This window comes from Python bivittatus, unplaced genomic scaffold, assembly GCF_059951505.1.
Source record: "Python bivittatus isolate LINGU-HERP-01145 unplaced genomic scaffold, Pbiv_v1 ctg000480_np1212, whole genome shotgun sequence".
Lineage (NCBI taxonomy): Eukaryota > Metazoa > Chordata > Lepidosauria > Squamata > Pythonidae > Python > Python bivittatus.
In genome coordinates this window covers 73995414-74008853 of record NW_028277075.1, presented here as the reverse complement: position 1 = coordinate 74008853, position 13440 = coordinate 73995414, and the positions used below count along the sequence as shown (strand labels likewise).

The 13440-nt window shown below is 35.6% G+C and overlaps 1 protein-coding gene across 8 annotated transcripts in view; it reads right to left on the bottom strand.

Moving 5' to 3' along the window:
- Positions 1-13440, bottom strand: part of SPTB (spectrin beta, erythrocytic) — a 118132-nt gene that overhangs the window by 78380 nt on the left and 26312 nt on the right. For 3 of the 8 annotated variants that reach the window (XM_088146319.1, XM_088146311.1, XM_088146312.1), the window contains one exon: positions 6676-6748. The exons of 4 other annotated variants lie outside the window; for them this stretch is intronic. The gene's annotated coding sequence lies outside the window, so the exon portion shown is untranslated. Of the gene's footprint in view, positions 1-2242; positions 2354-6675; positions 6749-13440 lie in introns of all 8 variants that reach the window. One more of the 8 variants, XM_088146313.1, reaches the window with a different exon arrangement.

Below are 13440 nucleotides of genomic sequence, written 5' to 3'. Positions count from 1 at the left end.
AAAGACTTAAACACCAATATCATTCATGAGTCATCGTTCTGATATCATCTCAGTTTGTTACAGATGCTGCTAGAAATTTTCCCACCAGACCTAAACTTGAAATTAAAGTCTTAGTTTAAGACTCTGCTTATAAGGGATTAATATCTCATCCAATTTAACAAGTGCAGATCTGCTCAATGATCATTAATGACATGGCCAAAAAACTATAGAATCCTTCTTGAATACCTAAATTTTTCAATTTTGCCCCAGACAAGGTGTATTCTACATGGGACTCTGAGAAATAATTATATTTTTAATTAACTTTTGAAATTTAATTTCCTTAAGGAAATTTTCTTTCCAAGCTGCAAAAGTCCATACAACCACTAGATGGTAGGAAAGATATGCAGTATACTTAAACTTGCTGCTACCTAGTTCAAATCTGGTAGCCCTAGTTTTCTTCATTTTATCTGTATATTAACTAGATGCACAAAATAATGGGAATAAGTAAAGCTGCCAACCCCTCCTATAATTTATTTCTTTAAAAATACTATATTTTTTCTCGTTGCTTATTATTCCAATCATAGCCATCTTGTTCTCCAAAATCTTTGTTCTTTTCTCCTGTTCTGTAGCACAACTGTTTTCCTATGCCACATTTTATTCATGTGGTTTACATAGGCAGTTATGAGAGTATTTGTGTACATACATGTGCATGTTCATGCACACACACACAAAATTCTGTATCTAAAAATGAGATTTCCACTTGCCACTATTCACTTAGCACCCAGTGGTTTCTACTGAACAACATTCTTAACCAGCAGGTTTATGGTAAGAATTGTAATTATGGCATGGGGTACATACAATAATTCAAATGATTAATTTTGAGATGTGTTATTGTAAAGACCAAGAAAAATTATGTGCCAAATATAATCACGTGACCTCACATAATATGCCAAGCTATTATTGGAGCTGGTTATTGCTTGATTTAGAGAACACTGTGAGTGAAGAGGTCTTACAGCTCTGTTGTGGCATCTGTCCACCAGGACATTTTGGACTATTTAAAACCACCATTTCCTTCTACCATGATTTTTGACAGCCATGCATTAGGATGGATATCAAGGCCTATTTAGTCACCATACCAAACCTCTCATCACCAAGCCAGCTAGACTACTAATTTCCCTACTCCCCAAGGGAACTTTCAGACACAGTTTCCTTGGACTTTATTACTGATATTCCATGTACTAAGGCCTGAGATGCCATTCTGGTAGCAGCTGACCATTTTTCTACGGTGGTTTATTTCATTCACTGTTGTGGCCTCCTGACAAAACTCATCTATTTATTTGACAAGTCTTCCGGAACCACAGCCTGTCCAAACATTTAATTTCTCATAGAGATACATAGTTCATGGCATATTTTTGGAAGGCTCTATTTCAACTATTGGATGCTAAGCTCCACCTGTCCTCTGGCCATCATCCACAGTCGGATGTGGAAATGGAGAAGATAAATGCCACCTTAGGGTAATATCTTTGTTGCTATGTAAACTACCAGTAAGACAACTGGCTGAGTTTGCTTATAATAACTCAGTTCATGCCTCTACTCAGATGTCACCATTTCAGGCCACTTAGAGCTACCATCAATGCCTCCTGCCAAATGCTTCCTAGCTCTTCCCCATTTCAGATACCTTCCATTTTCTCCAGTAACTGCAAGAACTGGCTCATATTAAGTTCTTCTACAAGCTCTCCACTGATTATCATTGCCAGAAAATCCCTTACATTGCTGTGGAAACCACATCCAGCTTTCTATCAGATTTCGCCCCTCCATTTGGCATCTAAGAAGTTTGATGTCAAGTTCACTGCACTATTTCCAGTATTTGCACAGTTCAGTACTGATATCTTTCATCTGCAACTGCCAGCCAAACTCAAAATGTACCCCTTGTAAGCCTCTGTCCTACCACCACCTTCATCACAGTGGGGAGGGAGGTGGACCTTATTTTGGACTTTCAGCATAGAAGGGGCAAATTGGAATATGTGATTGATTATAAGGGAAACCACACTTGAGAAATCATGCAAAATACCAGCTGTCATTTATATACTCCACCTCCTTTGACAGTTCCATTTGCCATACCCTCACAAGCCCAAAACACCTGACTGGCTTTGTATTTTGGATCAGGCACCTGCTGACAGTTCTGATTCTAAAGAGGAGGGGTAATGACTTAGGAAGGGGAGGGAACTAGTTGTATGACAAATAAGAAATAGAAATTACCTACCTGAAACTGAGAGAGTTTGTGACTGGGGAGAGTTGCAAATGAAGAAAGTGAAGAGAGGGACATTTCCTCACTTCCAATGGTCCGGTGTTAGGAATAGGTGGGGGAGAAAATCTGGAAAGAGGGAAATGTCTCTGATTTCAACCAAACAGGAAAGAAAATTCTCCCTCTTGAAATCTCCAGGTAGGAGAAGAGAAGGGTAAGATATTTGAAAGTGGGGGGAGGGGGGACTCTGCCAGCTCCTGCTTTCAAAATATAGAAATGGAAAGGACACAAGTTCTTCTTTCCCATGTCTAGTGGGTGGACTCAAGGAGATGCTCCTGGCACCACCAGGTCCAAGAAAAGAGGGGAAGAAGAAAATGCAGAGCTGATATGAGGGCTGAAGCTGGCAAAGCAGGAAAAAGCAGGAAAAACTATTATGTAAACACAGTGGAGGAGCCCTCCACATTCCAATATGTGAAAAGAGCAGTGAAGAGTCTATTATCACAAAAGAACTTATTCTTGTATTCTATAGTAAACAGGGTTTCTTCTAGTTTGCAGTAAAGCTTTTATCTAACCATGATAGGTTTTGCTGTCAGTTAATCATAGAGTGTGGGAGAACAAGTCATGAGTCAAGCCATACCTATACTAATCAGGGCAATCAAGGTTGTTTCTACTCCAGGTCTAAGGCCAGACAGGAGTGCAGCTGGATAATTGTTTTATTAATCAACCTGTCCAATCTGTTTATTTTTCAGATAACGGGAAGAGGACCTGAAGCCTTTGGTTTTATATAAATATTATTGCTGCTTCGGGTTTAATTATTATGATAGCTTTAATCAGAATCCTTTCAAACAATCTTAGGTGATACTGCCTGATTGTTAAAAACCATTTGAAAAAGCTCAGCACTTCCATCTAAGCTCATAGCACTAGATTTATAAACATGCAAGTAGATGTGGAAGGAAGAAGGGAGATGGTTACTAATGTCACAAGGTTATTTTAACCCAGACACACAATATTGTTTGAAGCATTGTAGCTTTGAAACATACTGTAGCTGGTATGAGGACTGGCCTTGGAAAGGAGCCTGGGACCAGAGAGGACTGTTTTGTAAATACAGGCCAGGTGCAACCAATCATCCAGCATGAGAAATAGACTGGGAGAAAAAAACTCAGGATTTAAACCTGGGGGAGTACATCTATATTGAACCAGATTCTTAACCTTTGCCATAGCTAAGTTGTGTCTGCAATAAAGTATCATCTACTTAAACCAAGTCCCTGACTTCCTATAAGAGTGCCAATTACAGATATTAGAGAAATAATTATTTCAATGGCCTGGGACACCTTTTAATGGGAAGGGTAAGAATACATTTCTCTTATTTCCCTAGATGATAGATTAAATCTATCTATTCTCTATTACCTCCCATGTTAGAAAGGAGCCCAGAAATAACAAGTGATACTCAGATCTATGAATATAAAAACTGTCTAGACAGGCATGACATTTTTGCAAGATTATCCCTACTGACCAGCAATTAGATAGGCAATTTTTCTGTAATGTTGAGTTTTGCCTTCCACTTCTGTCAGTTTTCTATGTATTGTAATATATTCAACAGTACAGATTTATCTCACCAAATGGACTGTGTGCACAATTCAACTCAGAAATGTATTGCTAACTATATTTATTATATTATGCCATAAATAATATTTTGTTCAGAGTAGACATCTTTATCATCCAACTGCACATGGCACGAAGCTTTCTAGAAAGCATACTCTGCTCTGAATACCATGCTAAGCACTGTTCTAATAATACCACCTCAGCTCTAACATTCCTGTCATCCACGGATATTTTTGGGTACTAGAACTGCTTTCCTGGACACAGAGTTACCACTGCTCTGAGCAGGAAGTGAGCTAAGATGGAATGTAGACAAAACAGGTACCTGTACAATCTCACCCAATCTCCTCAGCGACGTTTTAGAATCCAGTAAGAAGTTATGCTCAGGGCCTCACTGATGCCAAAATAAGAAAATTAGATAAGCTAGGGAATATGTAAGCTTTTGGCAGGTACTACAACCTGGAATGTTGGGCCAAATAACATTCCTTGGAGCCCTGCAATATATGATGGTGTTAGCTAGTATTAAAGACAGTGACTGAACTCACATAAAGATCCATGAAGGGAGAGAATGCAACTCATGTTCCATCACTCTTATAGACTCTTAAACTTGGGCAAATGATTATTCTTAATTCCCTATTTGTAAATAGAAATATGTGGCCTGTCTTAAAGGGTTTCTGCAGTTTACATTTTTTCTGCTACAGTGTAAAATAAGAAGCACAAATATAGTATCAGGATTCAATTGCCTTTCCTCAAAGTTTAAGGCAGGAGAATTGTCTTGTTTCTATGGTTTTTTTTCTGTTCATACTTTAGTTTTACTGTTTCATGGGGATAATTCTATTTAATTTTTATATTGTAAAAATTACTTAGGTAAGGTTGGAACTGGCTTTTTAACTGACACAAGAGTTGGACAATTCAGTTCCATGCATATCCAGCTTTTGCTAAGGACCTAAAGAAGTCTCCTGAGCTCTATATGGGGGCAGGGATACGGATCTATACATGAGTAGGTTGTATATCTGTATACACTCTAGAGAGAGAGGGGAAAAAAAATATTAGCCCAACTCGTCTTCCCCAATCTGGCCATTTTAAATGAGTTGACCTTCAAGTCCTATAATCCTTAGGACTAAAAATCTTGCTAGCTGGGAAGCTGAAGTTTAATTCATCCAGGAGGCACAAGATTAGAAAAATGTGGCCTACTTCACAGTATCCTTATAAATTCATATTTGCTTATGAACATATATCCTGTTGTCTCTGTATTAGAAAAACGCATATATCTGTGATGCCACACATTCATAAGACTCCATAGTGAGTAAAATGTCACTGTCTCATCCAAAGAGAGTTCATGAGTTCATGCTTGGTTTCAATATATTGTAATACTGTATTTTGTATGTAGACACCTTTAGGAAGCATAAAATGTAAACCCCTTTAGGAATCATATAATATTAAATATAGGAACACAAAGTTCTTAGGCTGGAAACAGTTTTTAAGAGAGCTCCATTACTTAAGAGATCATCTCTTTGTCCATTTTGACGCATCAAAATTTCTGAAATAAAGATGGATGAAAATTGGTTGTGAAAATTGATAACTGCTTTCAAGTACCTTCAATTTTGGGGGAAAAAATTGGGGGAGGGAAATTCTCTTATCCTTGAAGTCTGATGAAGTTGCCCTTGCTGAATTGAACCACACCCAAGTAAGGCGTAGCCCCTTGCAGTTTAGCAGTTGAATTATCTGGGGTTTTTTTTGTGTCTGGTCTGGCTTCTCCTCTAACCCCACCCACCTACCTACTTCCATGTGCAGGCATTGATAGTGCTTCTTGACTAGCTGATTCATTGCAACACGCACACAGAGTACTGAAGTACAACACAACCCACATGGAGATGTGCTGTATAGGATTATTTAAACCACATATTTCCAAAACTCTTTCCCTAAGAAGGATGTACTTTCTGTATTCAGGATAAAATGCTTTCTCCCTGTATCACTTAAGTCTCCACCCACAAACACATTTATCTGCAGTCCTTTATTTGCTACTGAACTACAGTTTCCAGCATTTCTCACTATTGGAAATACTAACTTGGCTGCTAGGAGTGTTAGTTCTTCACCTGGAGAGCTTCAGGTTTCCCACCTTTTTTTAATAATTTGAACATAAATGCATGTGAATATATTCTCCTCTCCTCTATTACCCCTATACATTATTTCTTATATTTCAGCTTAATTGGAATAATCAATTGGTCATGAAATTATGACTGTATAGCTACCTACTAAATTCTCACATTCTACTGCAGAAAATACAAAGCATGTAGGAAAATATATTCACTTTGGAGATCCATTATTTTTTGATAGTGCATATGCCATGTGCTTTTCTGGCTATAAGCCATCTTTCTAGTGGAATGTGTGCTACAGTACCATGAAATGCAGCTGTTATATTCCCACTGTGAACTGGATACACCGTAATACAGAGAGACATAAGCAGGCAATCCTACAATAGATTCCAGCCATACTTCATTCAGTTCTATCAGTTTTCAATTTGCAGACATTTCTGACTTCATTACAAAGCTAGAGACAAATTAAACAGCAGAAATCTTACCACTTGTTTTAAAAAGAAAAGTCTCATGACTAGATGTGTGTGTGTGAGAGAAATACAACTAGGATAGGATTTTAAATACTGATACCATGCTGAAAGTAATAGAATGCTGCTTAAAGCAAAGTATTTTGAAACTACATGTAAGTCTGATGTTAACATTTTCACTGAATAGGAGTGGTGTTGTAGCATTCAAAACTGCTACTGTATTGTTGGCCAACTATATTTCTAAGCATACACACACACACACACACACAAACCCATAAAAGTTGCTTACCACAAATTTCCTTGGCCCCAGGTAGGTAAGATTTTGTGGTAGTCTTCATGCAGAAAATTCCATAACTATATGCCTGCATTAAAGCAATAATAATGAATGGTAACTGCCTCTTTCTTTCTATGTCCCTCCCTCCCTCCTTCCACAGGCTGGCATGATACAGAGGGTGGGGAAAACGTGCATGCCAGTGCAATTCATTTCAAAGATATAGATAGCAAGTGTATGCTAAAAGTATCTACAAACAGCTGTCATTTCAAAACAGCTCTAAGAGGATCAAGTTTTCTCTTGAACCCTCGGCATATATCTGTAGAACATAGGCAGCAACTGGGAGTCACTATCAGTTTCCATAACACCTTTTAGTGTGCAGAGTCTTGAATAATTGTAATGCCTTTCATAGTATCCTGATAACAATTCAGCACAGTAGTTCAAACTGCAACATGGTAACTTGCCTAAATCACTAGCAAACCACATGATTTAGTGGTAATTTCCTATCGTCTACTATATTAAAATTCCAATTCTTATTCCTATGGCATGATAAATAATTAAAAAGATATAGAGAGTTACAGTAAGAAGAAATGAGTTTTGCAGAAACATCATGATTGCTCCCCCCCCCATTTAAATTAAAATTGGGAATGTCAAAGGATCGTAAAAAGCAAAACCTAGTGTAAATGATTTAGTTATGCTGAAAGAGTTTCGATAAAATAGGAAGCACATTGGCAACTAGCTTAGTCCAATGTCTTGATTGGTTCCATTTAAGATAACTTATTTTTCAGTATAGAATAGGAAAATCAGCAATGCGTCTTCTGCTTTTTATTTGTAGATTCAACCAAGTTTGGTTATTGTTACCCAAGTGACCACTTCATCATTTCTGTTAAAGGAAAGTTCAAGGCCATCTTTCCACTAATTTTACAAAACAAAATGAGCTCTTCATTACCATTCTCTGCTGTCAGAAAAAAAGTCGTCATAATGCCTTTTTTGTTCTTTGTGGCACAATTTCAGTGCACACAATTTATCTTTTACACGTTTACAAACTGCAAAATGCAGCTGTGCCAAAGCAATGCTAAGGACCAATCAAGTATGCAGATAATCAAAATATGAGTGGAAACGAGTGCCTACTTTCACTCTCTTCTGTGATACCATTTACCCTCCTGGCTAACAGACCGCAGACTGGACAAAGATTTCTGGACTCACATCTATCAACTTCACAGTTTCTACTAATAGAGTGGAGGAAATATGTTTTGGAAGAGAACAGGGATTTATGAAATCAATTTTATCTTTTGTATAAAATGTATTCAGTCCAGAATCCAAGGACTCCTGGCACAGAGAACAAGAAACTGAGGACAAATTTTCTGCCAAACAACTTTAATCTGTCTCCTGATGAATGAAAGAACAAGAAGTAACACATTACAAAATACTATTTTAAAAATCCTCATATATGCAACCTAATTCTAACCTATGTTAACTTTGCAGTAATATGTTAATGTACCCATAACTTTTTATATGCTAAACAAATGTTAATTAATATTTAAACTACAGCTCTGCCAGCACTTTCAAATGAATCTCTGCTTGACCGAACCAGGGCCAAGATTCAGAGTTATTTTGTCTAATGATTTGGGAAGGCACATGTTAAGTTGGGAGACAAGCTGCCTACCCGCCAGAAGAACAGGCACAGAATATAGAAGTCTGTTGTTTTTTTCTTGGCCACAATTCTGCACACATTTACCAACAAGCTAATGCTAGTGATTTCATTTAAATTTCAAATGGATATCAAAGTACAGTGTTGCTGCCTTGCCAGTAACATTATGAAAACACAAGTTATGAATACATACTTTTGAGCACTGTTTTTGTTTTCAAAGATGTTCGGCAAAACTTGCATTAGCTCAACATCCCTGAAACACTGAATTCTGCAGAAGTTATTTTCAATAGTTGGCATACATTCTTGGAAGTTAAACTCTTCTATTCTCTGACAACCATCAACACAATCATGTTAGTAAGTTGGCACCTAAGTCTCTTTTATCAATGCATTTTGAATGCAAACAGAAAGCATTAAATGCTCCCAGTATGATCTTGCTCATTTAATATCAGTTTTAACATTTATTCTCCTTCACTTAACAATAAAATATGATTCTGCTAAGATATGCAATATAAAACTCACAGCTGCCTTATACTCTCTTAATGAAGATAGACAAACAAGCTGAACAGGAAAAAGATTCATGCTAAGGTATTTTAAAATATCTTCAAGAAGATACTGTGTATCAGGCCATGTACAAGCTTTAAACATTTGCTTTGGAAAGCTGTTTCAGTGCTTCAGAGAGTGGGCAGTTCAGTTTAATAGCTGGGACTTCAATTTGTCCTGATATTTTATTTTTTCAGCTTGAAAATCTCAAGAATGGACAGGAGACATTATTTACTTGCCCTATGGGACTGATTGCATAATTATAGGCTGCGTTGCCTATAACATAAATCCTTTCTACTAATCTGTTAATAGTAAATACTTATGGATGTTTTTAATTATAGAATGTTTTTAATATTATTTATTTTATGGTTTGTTTCTTATTGTATGCCACCCAGAATCATGTTTTGTGAGATGGGCAGCTATATAAATATGATTAATAAATAAATAAATAAATAGATAACACTCCTTTGATGGTTGAATACATTCGCACCTGCACAAAGAAGTAGTTATCTCTACAGAACCCTTTCCTTGAGCTGGAAGATCTGTGCAATTAAAGGAATTCTTCAATTTTCTCATCCCATTTCTTGAAAAGGTTATCAAGAAAAAGGCGGCTTGCCGTATTCAGAATACGGAATAGATATAACCCCATATCTATTGCCAAAAATGCCTTTATGGATCTCAACACAAGAAGCATTTTATAGGAATGAAACAGCAGGTAAAGAGAAATGGTTAACCTATCAAGACCAAGTTAGAACAAGAACATGGAGAATATAAGGTGAAATCAAGAGAACAAGTGGCTGCAGAAGGATTTAGTTTTCAATGGTTTCTGTATGCATAGCTAAGAGAAAGACTGAAGGTAGATAACAGGACATTTGGAATTGAGCAACAAAAGACAGAATTTGAGGTTGAATTATGCACAAATGATGAACATGTAATTGTCAAAATGTATAAACTCTTGCTGAAATTTGAAATGGAGGGCAACAAGTGAAAGAATGTATGATAAAATGGGCTAAGAATGTTGGATATAACATATTGTTAGAACAGTGGGAAAACATGTGGTTGAAAGGATTGAAATTCACATTATGTTACAACCTAAAAGAAAATATTTACAAAATGATGTACCATTGGTATATGACTCCAGAAAAATTATCTAGAATGTAATAAAGGTACCTCAAATTTATGTTGGAAATGTGGACAACATGAAAGGTCATTTATCATGTTTGGTGGACTTGTAAAAAAGCCAGAAAATTTTGGGTTCAAATATACATACTGATACAAAGAATTTTAAAGACTAAGATTCAACTGAAACCAGAACTTTTTTTTTTTTTGTGATTAATGGACAGACAACTAGAAAAAAGCCATGGAAGATTATTTTTATATATGATCACTGCTGCAAGACAACTACATGCACAAAAATGGAAAGATTCTGAAATACCCACAATGGAGGAATGGTTGATGAAGATGACAGAACTAGCAGAAATGCAAAATTAACTTGTTTGCTTAGAGAAAGATCAACTACTATATATAAAATGCCTTTATGGATCTCAACACAAGAAGCATTTTATAGGAATGAAACAGCAGGTAAAGAGAAATGGTTAACCTATCGAGACCAAGTTAGAACAAGAACATGGAGAACTGTTCCATGTCCATTAGTGACTGGAAACCCCTTATGTACTACTTATTTATTTATCAAATTTGTCACCGCCCATCTCACTGAAATGACTCTGAAATGTTGAATGTTGCGGAAAAAAGAAAAAAATGAACTGATGATTTATGGATTTGATGATTAAAAAGGGAAGATTATGGAAAGAAGGAAACTTTGAGGTAACCTTAGAAAGAGAGGGTAAAATATAAATGTACTTATAACTGCTGTTAAGAAGATTGGAAGCCACTTCTTTATTATTTCTTATTATTTTTTTTCTTTTTCTGTCTTTTCCATCTCTTTTTATTTCTTTTTTACTTTTCTATTACCTTTCTATTTATCTTCTCTTTAATTTAATTTTTTTATTGTTTTTACTCTCTGGAAAAACTTGTTTAATAAAATATATATAAAAAGAAAAAGGTGGCTTGCAACTCCAAATGCACCTGAGGGATACTGATTATCTGAAATGATTTAAGCTGGGCTTTTGGCCAGGTTATAGTACTGAGACTGCTTCAATTACTCTTGTGGATGACCTGAGCTAGAAACTGAATGAGGGAAGTATGACCCTTCTAGTTCTCCTGAACCTTTTGACAGAGGTCTAGAACATACCAACCATGGTATTCTGCTGGATTATCTTGTTCTGGAAATGGGGTTTGGAATCACCATTTTGCAATATCTTCCCTACTGGGCCATTCCCACTAGGGGACTACTGTTTCAACAATTAGATTACTGACTGAGATCAGAGTTGAATAATGGTTAAAAGACCAGTAACTGCAACTCACTCTCACTCACAGCTTCCAGAAGCCTGTGTAACATTTACTTACTTACTTACTTATTATAATTTCAAGAAAAAAGGAAAATAAACAATGCTGATAGAAACACACATTTAAAAGAGTATAGAAAATATGGGGAAAAAAGAAAAAACAGTATAAGCAGAAAAATATGGGTAGATAACTAACAAATCTCAAACAATCAGCAGATCTAAAGTATCATATAGCTAATATATTCTAATATACCATTAACATCTTAGAATACTGTAGGATATATCATATCCAGTTTCCAACCAAAACTTTTCTCTATTGAACTGCAAAAATATTTGATAATTGGAATCAATAAAAAGAAAAAGAAAAACTATACATAACAAACAATACATTAAAAGAATACTATAAATAATATGTATATATCAGATTAAAATATACTCTAGAACCCAAATTTGGGATATGGCACAATTCCATGTATAGAATTGTAGTCCAGAAATGGTTTCCAAATAAGATTAAACGGTACATCAGGTTTATTTTTTAGATATTAAATTATTCTGGACATTAAAACATATTCCCACTGCTTAATTAACCATTCTTCCATAGAGGTGATCAGAGATCTTTTCCAATAAAAACCACACCAAATTCTTGCAGCTGTTCTCATATATACAATGTCAGTTCAGTATGTTTTGAAGGAATGTGTGGTTGATGAAGTTTAATAAAAATATATCAGATTGCAATGGAACTACAATTTTCAAGCCTATATGACATCTAATGATGTGATGATTTCATCAGAGATTGGGGTGATTTTTTTCAGCCTTTATGTTATGGTGTATGTTTTTAAAGAATGGGAATAGGAACGCGAGGCCTCTGGGAAGCAAACCACTTCCATCCCTATCCTTAAAACACTACAACTTTCTCCAAATTGATTTAAATAAATCTAAAATTATGGTTGTTTCTCTCTGTATCTTGACAAATATGCTTAAATAACCAGTGCTAGAGCATCATATAGACAAAATAATTAGTCTATAGGTTTCAGTGAAAGATATCAAGTGCTTGGACTTCTTTCCCAGATCCTATTCAGTATATTTATATCATTTAAAGGTTAGTGTACCATTCTAACATACCAAGAGAATTAATATGGCATATATGGGTTTTTCCCCCTGTGATAGCCATTTCTTATACTAAAATTAGTAATTCAGTAGGGTAAGGTTTTTTTTTCATGAGAGCCATTTCCCATATTAAAAGATTAAGAGTATGATCAACCATAAGACCACCAGCTGAGTAGTCCTTTTTTACCAATGCAAATTAAGCCAATCCCATTGGATCAGGGGGTCAAATTTAAGGGCATTACAGCATGTACAGCTAATGAAATGTAATAAAAGTTATTGGAAAAAAACTACTCTGAGACCTGAAGATAGTTTGAAATTTGGGTCATTACTTCTAGTGGAGACATTCATTGTACCATTGCCACTGCTAAATATATTTTTCAAGCATTGGTGTTGCTTTCTATATCTGAAAAATATAGAGCTGAACTGAGTCACTTGACTAAAGTAAGGGAATACTGAAAGGAGTGCTTAAATGCATTTTATGGGAATAATAGTAATATGTCAAAGTGCAGAATTGAGATGACTGCTACATTTAGGACTAGCAACTACAGGTAGTCCCCAGGTTAAGAATGCCCAGTTTACAGATGTCCCATAGTTAAGGATGGAGCCTATTGTAGTAAAATTTGAATTAAGTACATAATGATTCTAGTTAAATACACAATGGTTTGAGTTAATTACACAATACTACTTATGCAGTATTATACAATAATACTGTTCTGGCTTACATACAAATTCAACTTAAGGACAGACCTTTAGGAACTCGTTCTTAAACTAGGGACTACTTGTAATGATCTTCTGATTTTTACACCCAAGATATGGTAGCTCCACTAAAAATGTTAGTGCCCAAGAAAAAATAATGAAAAGGAAGTAATAAATGCTGTGAGAACATTGATAAATGGTAAGACTAAAGGTGTACAAAGTGTAATTGGAGAAATGTTAAAATATGGATGCATTTGGTTTATGGAGTGACCATGTGACTTTATATATTTATTTGTTTATTTTTCTGTGATAAATATGTTCCTGATGACTGCAAGAATACCATGATAATTCCTGTATACAAAGAGAATGATAATAAGACTGACT